This window comes from Syngnathus leptorhynchus, unplaced genomic scaffold (genome assembly GCF_054491065.1).
Source record: "Syngnathus leptorhynchus isolate UIUO unplaced genomic scaffold, UIUO_Slep HiC_scaffold_803, whole genome shotgun sequence".
NCBI lineage: Eukaryota > Metazoa > Chordata > Actinopteri > Syngnathiformes > Syngnathidae > Syngnathus > Syngnathus leptorhynchus.
Genome location: NW_028232639.1, coordinates 17,501 through 24,567, shown reverse-complemented (window position 1 = coordinate 24,567; position 7,067 = coordinate 17,501).

Here is a 7,067-nt window from a genome sequence, read left to right as displayed (position 1 = left end):
AGCCAATTGTGGCGAAAAAGTGGCAAAGTGCCCACGGCTCTGCGGGCTCGTGCATCCGACCCGCGCCGGTTCTGCAGCCGGCCTAGAATGACGAAAAATAACGGTCTCCTCCTGGAGCTCACAGCCAACTTGGCAAAAAGTTTCTAAGTGCCCACGGCCCTGCCGAGCTTTGGCGTCCGCCCAGCGCCGGTTCCGCAGTCGGCCTCGAATGACGAAAAATAACGGTCTCCTCCTGGAGCTCACAGCCAACTTGGCAAAAAGTTTCTAAGTGCCCACGGCCCTGCCGAGCTTTGGCGTCCGCTCAGCGCCGGTTCCGCAGTCGGCCTCGAATGACGAAAAATAACGGTCTCCTCCTGGAGCTCACAGCCAACTTGGCAAAAAGTTTCTAAGTGCCCACGGCCCTGCCGAGCTTTGGCGTCCGCCCAGCGCCGGTTCCGCAGTCGGCCTCGAATGACGAAAAATAACGGTCTCCTCCTGGAGCTCACAGCCAACTTGGCAAAAAGTTTCTAAGTGCCCACGGCCCTGCCGAGCTTTGGCGTCCGCTCAGCGCCGGTTCCGCAGTCGGCCTCGAATGACGAAAAATAACGGTCTCCTCCTGGAGCTCACAGCCAACTTGGCAAAAAGTTTCTAAGTGCCCACGGCCCTGCCGAGCTTTGGCGTCCGCCCAGCGCCGGTTCCGCAGTCGGCCTCGAATGACGAAAAATAACGGTCTCCTCCTGGAGCTCACAGCCAACTTGGCAAAAAGTTTCTAAGTGCCCACGGCCCTGCCGAGCTTTGGCGTCCGCCCAGCGCCGGTTCCGCAGTCGGCCTCGAATGACGAAAAATAACGGTCTCCTCCTGGAGCTCACAGCCAACTTGGCAAAAAGTTTCTAAGTGCCCACGGCCCTGCCGAGCTTTGGCGTCCGCTCAGCGCCGGTTCCGCAGTCGGCCTCGAATGACGAAAAATAACGGTCTCCTCCTGGAGCTCACAGCCAACTTGGCAAAAAGTTTCTAAGTGCCCACGGCCCTGCCGAGCTTTGGCGTCCGCCCAGCGCCGGTTCCGCAGTCGGCCTCGAATGACGAAAAATAACGGTCTCCTCCTGGAGCTCACAGCCAACTTGGCAAAAAGTTTCTAAGTGCCCACGGCCCTGCCGAGCTTTGGCGTCCGCTCAGCGCCGGTTCCGCAGTCGGCCTCGAATGACGAAAAATAACGGTCTCCTCCTGGAGCTCACAGCCAACTTGGCAAAAAGTTTCTAAGTGCCCACGGCCCTGCCGAGCTTTGGCGTCCGCCCAGCGCCGGTTCCGCAGTCGGCCTCGAATGACGAAAAATAACGGTCTCCTCCTGGAGCTCACAGCCAACTTGGCAAAAAGTTTCTAAGTGCCCACGGCCCTGCCGAGCTTTGGCGTCCGCTCAGCGCCGGTTCCGCAGTCGGCCTCGAATGACGAAAAATAACGGTCTCCTCCTGGAGCTCACAGCCAACTTGGCAAAAAGTTTCTAAGTGCCCACGGCCCTGCCGAGCTTTGGCGTCCGCCCAGCGCCGGTTCCGCAGTCGGCCTCGAATGACGAAAAATAACGGTCTCCTCCTGGAGCTCACAGCCAACTTGGCAAAAAGTTTCTAAGTGTCACATCTCTGAAAAAACGGCTAAGTGTCGACTTTCGAAAAAACGGCAAAGTGTCACATCTCTGAAAAAACGGCTAAGTGTCGACTTTCGAAAAAACGGCTAAGTGTCAACTTTCGAAAAAACGGCTAAGTGTCGCCTCTCTGAAAAAACGGCAAAGTGTCAACTTTCGAAAAAACGACAGAGTGTCGCCTCTCTGAAAAAACGACTAAGTGTCGACTCTGAGAAAATGGCAAAGTGCCCACGGCTCTGCGGGCTCGTGCATCCGACCCGCGCCGGTTCCCCAGCCGGCCTGAAATAAGGCAAAACCAGCCTCTCCGCCTGGAGCTCAGAGCCAACTTGGCGAATATTTTCTAAGTGCCCACGGCTCTGCGTGGCTACGGCGTCTGCCCAGCGCCGGTTCCTGGGTCGAACCCCGAGGACGAGGAATGCCGGTCTCCGCCTGGAGGTCCCAGCTTAATCGGCGAAAATTTTCTAAGTGCCCACGGCTCTGCCGGGCTCGTGCATCCGACCCGCGCCGGTTCCCCAGCCGGCCTGAAATAAGGCAAAACCAGGCTCTCCCCCTGGAGCTCAGAGCCAATTGTGGCGAAAAAACGACTAAGTGTCAACTTTCGAAAAAACGACTAAGTGTCAACTTTCCAAAAAAACGGCTAAGTGTCGACTTTCGAAAAAACGGCTAAGTGTCAACTTTCGAAAAAACGACTAAGTGTCGCCTCTGAAAAAACGACTAAGTGTCGCCTCTCTGAAAAAACGACTAAGTGCCCACGGCTCTGGGGGGCTTGTGAGTCCGCCCCGCGCCGGTTCGGCGGTCGGCCTCAAAAAGCGAAAAATCAGCCTCTCTCCCTGGAGCTCACCAAAAATTTGTCGAAATTTTTCTAAGTTCTCCTCGAGGTACCAGGGGGTGAGGTACCCGGGCTAAGGTGCAGTACCTTTTTTGGTCTTCAGGTGCGCCAGAGTACAATGAAATGGTCCCAGTAGTCAGTGTACTCATCGACTTTCCCCCCGTTTTCCAAAGCACCCCGTTTACGAGTATGGAGGAGATGGTGCTGGTCTCCCCACGGCGTCGGACACGCCGTCCTCGACAGCACAAGGTCGGATAGAAGACCTGAAAAGCGCCGTGGCACGCGCTGGAGGTGTCACTGTGGCGAAAAAGTGACTAAGTGTCAACTTTCGAAAAAACGGCTAAGTGTCAACTTTCGAAAAAACGGCTAAGTGTCAACTTTCGAAAAAACGGCTAAGTGTCAACTTTCGAAAAAACGACTAAGTGTCGCCTCTCTGAAAAAACGGCAAAGTGTCAACTTTCGAAAAAACGACTAAGTGTCAACTTTCGAAAAAACGACTAAGTGTCACCTCTCTGAAAAAATGGCAAAGTGTCAACTGCGAATGTGGTGGTGCATGGAAGGAAGTGGAGGACGGCCGGCTCCTTAAACACAGGCCGAAGAGGAGCGTCAGGGCCGGCTCCTTAAACACGGACCGAGTGTCGCCCTTAACACAGACCAAGCGGAGGACGGCCGCCTCCCTAAATACAGGCCGAACCGGAGCGCGAGGGCCGCTCCTTAAACACGGACCGAGTGTCGCCCTTAACACAGACCAAGGGGAGGACGGCCGCCTCCTTAAACACAGGCCGGAGAGGAGCGTCAGGGCCAGGCTCCTCAAACATGGACAGAGTTTCGCCCTTAACACAGACCAAGGGGAGGACGGCCGCCTCCTTAAACACAGGCCGGAGAGGAGCGTCAGGGCCAGGCTCCTCAAACATGGACCGAGTGTCGCCCTTAACACAGACCAAGGGGAGGACGGCCGCCTCCTTAAACACAGGCCGGAGAGGAGCGTCAGGGCCAGGCTCCTCAAACATGGACAGAGTGTCGCCCTTAACACAGACCAAGGGGAGGACGGCCGCCTCCTTAAACACAGGCCGGAGAGGAGCGTCAGGGCCAGGCTCCTCAAACATGGACCGAGTGTCGCCCTTAACACAGACCAAGGGGAGGACGGCCGCCTCCTTAAACACAGGCCGGAGAGGAGCGTCAGGGCCAGGCTCCTCAAACATGGACCGAGTGTCGCCCTTAACACGGACCAAGGGGAGGACGGCCGCCTCCTTAAACACAGGCCGGAGAGGAGCGTCAGGGCCAGGCTCCTCAAACATGGACCGAGTGTCGCCCTTAACACGGACCAAGGGGAGGACGGCCGCCTCCTTAAACACAGGCCGGAGAGGAGCGTCAGGGCCAGGCTCCTCAAACATGGACCGAGTGTCGCCCTTAACACAGACCAAGGGGAGGACGGCCGCCTCCTTAAACACAGGCCGGAGAGGAGCGTCAGGGCCAGGCTCCTCAAACATGGACCGAGTGTCGCCCTTAACACAGACCAAGCGGAGGACGGCCGCCTCCCTAAATACAGGCCGAACCGGAGCGCGAGTGTCGCTCCTTAAACACGGACCGAGTGGAGGACGGCCGCCTCCTTAAACACAGGCCGAACAAAATGACACAAAGTGTCAACTGCGAATGTTGTCCATCCAAGGAAGGAGCGTGATGCCCGGCCGGCTCCTTAAACACAGGCCGAGAGTCGCCCCGGACGGTCCGCCTCGCGGCGCCCGTCTGCTCGGATAAAATGACACAAAGTGTCAACTACGAATGTTGTCCATCCAAGGAAGGAGCGTGATGCCCGGCCGGCTCCTTAAACACAGGCCGAGAGTCGCCCCGGACGGTCCGCCTCGCGGCGCCCGTCTGCTCGGATAAAATGACACAAAGTGTCAACTGCGAATGTTGTCCATCCAAGGAAGGAGCGTGATGCCCGGCCGGCTCCTTAAACACAGGCCGAGAGTCGCCCCGGACGGTCCGCCTCGCGGCGCCCGCCCGCTCGGATAAAATGACACAAAGTGTCAACTACGAATGTTGTCCATCCAAGGAAGGAGCGTGATGCCCGGCCGGCTCCTTAAACACAGGCCGAGAGTCGCCCCGGACGGTCCGCCTCGCGGCGCCCGTCTGCTCGGATAAAATGACACAAAGTGTCAACTACGAATGTTGTCCATCCAAGGAAGGAGCGTGATGCCCGGCCGGCTCCTTAAACACAGGCCGAGAGTCGCCCCGGACGGTCCGCCTCGCGGCGCCCGTCTGCTCGGATAAAATGACACAAAGTGTCAACTGCGAATGTTGTCCATCCAAGGAAGGAGCGTGATGCCCGGCCGGCTCCTTAAACACAGGCCGAGAGTCGCCCCGGACGGTCCGCCTCGCGGCGCCCGCCCGCTCGGATAAAATGACACAAAGTGTCAACTACGAATGTTGTCCATCCAAGGAAGGAGCGTGATGCCCGGCCGGCTCCTTAAACACAGGCCGAGAGTCGCCCCGGACGGTCGCCTCGCGGCGCCCGTCTGCTCGGATAAAATGACACAAAGTGTCAACTACGAATGTTGTCCATCCAAGGAGGGAGCGTGATGCCCGGCCGGCTCCGAAAACACAGGCCGAGAGTCGCCCCGGACGGTCCGCCTCGCGGCGCCCGTCTGCTCGGATAAAATGACACAAAGTGTCAACTGCGAATGTTGTCCATCCAAGGAAGGAGCGTGATGCCCGGCCGGCTCCTTAAACACAGGCCGAGAGTCGCCCCGGACGGTCCGCCTCGCGGCGCCCGCCCGCTCGGATAAAATGACACAAAGTGTCAACTACGAATGTTGTCCATCCAAGGAAGGAGCGTGATGCCCGGCCGGCTCCTTAAACACAGGCCGAGAGTCGCCCCGGACGGTCGCCTCGCGGCGCCCGTCTGCTCGGATAAAATGACACAAAGTGTCAACTACGAATGTTGTCCATCCAAGGAGGGAGCGTGATGCCCGGCCGGCTCCGAAAACACAGGCCGAGAGTCGCCCCGGACGGTCCGCCTCGCGGCGCCCGTCTGCTCGGATAAAATGACACAAAGTGTCAACTGCGAATGTTGTCCATCCAAGGAAGGAGCGTGATGCCCGGCCGGCTCCTTAAACACAGGCCGAGAGTCGCCCCGGACGGTCCGCCTCGCGGCGCCCGCCCGCTCGGATAAAATGACACAAAGTGTCAACTACGAATGTTGTCCATCCAAGGAGGGAGCGTGAGGCCCGGCCGGCTCCGAAAACACAGGCCGAGAGTCGCCCCGGACGGTCCGCCTCTCGAGGCGCCCGCCCGCTCGGATAAAATGACACAAAGTGTCAACTACGAATGTTGTCCATCCAAGGAGGGAGCGTGAGGCCCGGCCGGCTCCGAAAACACAGGCCGAGAGTCGCCCCGGACGGTCCGCCTCTCGAGGCGCCCGCCCGCTCGGATAAAATGACACAAAGTGTCAACTACGAATGTTGTCCATCCAAGGAGGGAGCGTGATGCCCGGCCGGCTCCGAAAACACAGGCCGAGATTCGACCCCGGACGGGCCGTCTTCTCCCGGCGCCCGCCCGCGTACGCCCCCCATCCCCGGTCGCCCGTCTGCTCCCGGCGGGCCTCCGAGTACCCCCTCACCCAACTGACCGACTGGCACTCATGACCCGCCTTGGTAGGGCCTCCATCGGCCTCGGCTCGTCCGACGTCGGGTGGACGGTTCCTACCCACTGCGGGTCGCACTCTAGCGCCCCGGCCGCTGCGTGAGCGTGCGCTCCCCGCGCCGCCCCGCAGGCCCCGGCGCGACCGTACTGCGGCGAGACCGAGACGACCCGGTTTGGCATCCATCCCACCTAGCCACGATCCACGGAGGCCGAGCGAGCGGCTGAGTGTCGGGCGCCGCGCGTGCGAGCGTCCGCCGGCCGCGCCGGTCCTTCCGCGAATGTCGTTTCTCAAACCCTCCGGCTTGATAGCGGCGGCACCACGGGAAGCCGTCCACACACACCGTCCGACCTCTATCCGAAAAGCCTTCCCGACCAACCGCGGTCGCGGGGGCGTCTGTCGCTCCGCATCGGGGGGGCGTATGGCTTCCGCGCTACGCGCTGCGGGCTCGGGGGGGCCGCAACGGCTGAGTCTGACTCGGCCGGGGCGCAGCTTCCCTCCCGGCAGTCAGCAATAGTGCCGATCGCGCCTGCCACCAGCCCCCTCCCCGACGGGTTCGTCGGCGCCGGCTGGCCGCCGTCCGCCTTCGTTCCCCGAGGGTTCCCAACCAGCGCCGATCCAACTCCGCATCCTGGCCGCACGCAGTGCGTGCCTCGCGCGGGTAAGTCGCCGGCGCAGCGCCGCAGCTCCCGACCCCCGCGTACGGGAATAGTTGAGGGCCTCAGCGGGCCGCACCGACCGAGTCCGACTCGGGCCGGGGCGCAGATTCCCGCTTGGGTGACCGAACGTTCTCTGCTCGGGCCGGAGGGCCGACGCCCGTCCCCCCCCGTCGTCCCCCACGGACCGCCTCCGAGGCCACTTCGCACGGCTCATCCTCGGCTCCCTACCAATGCTTAATCGATGGGGCCGCCCGGCCGGATTCGCGCCACCCTGTCCACCGCGAGTCTCCCCAGACTAACCCGAGTTACCGCCCAGCTCGCCTA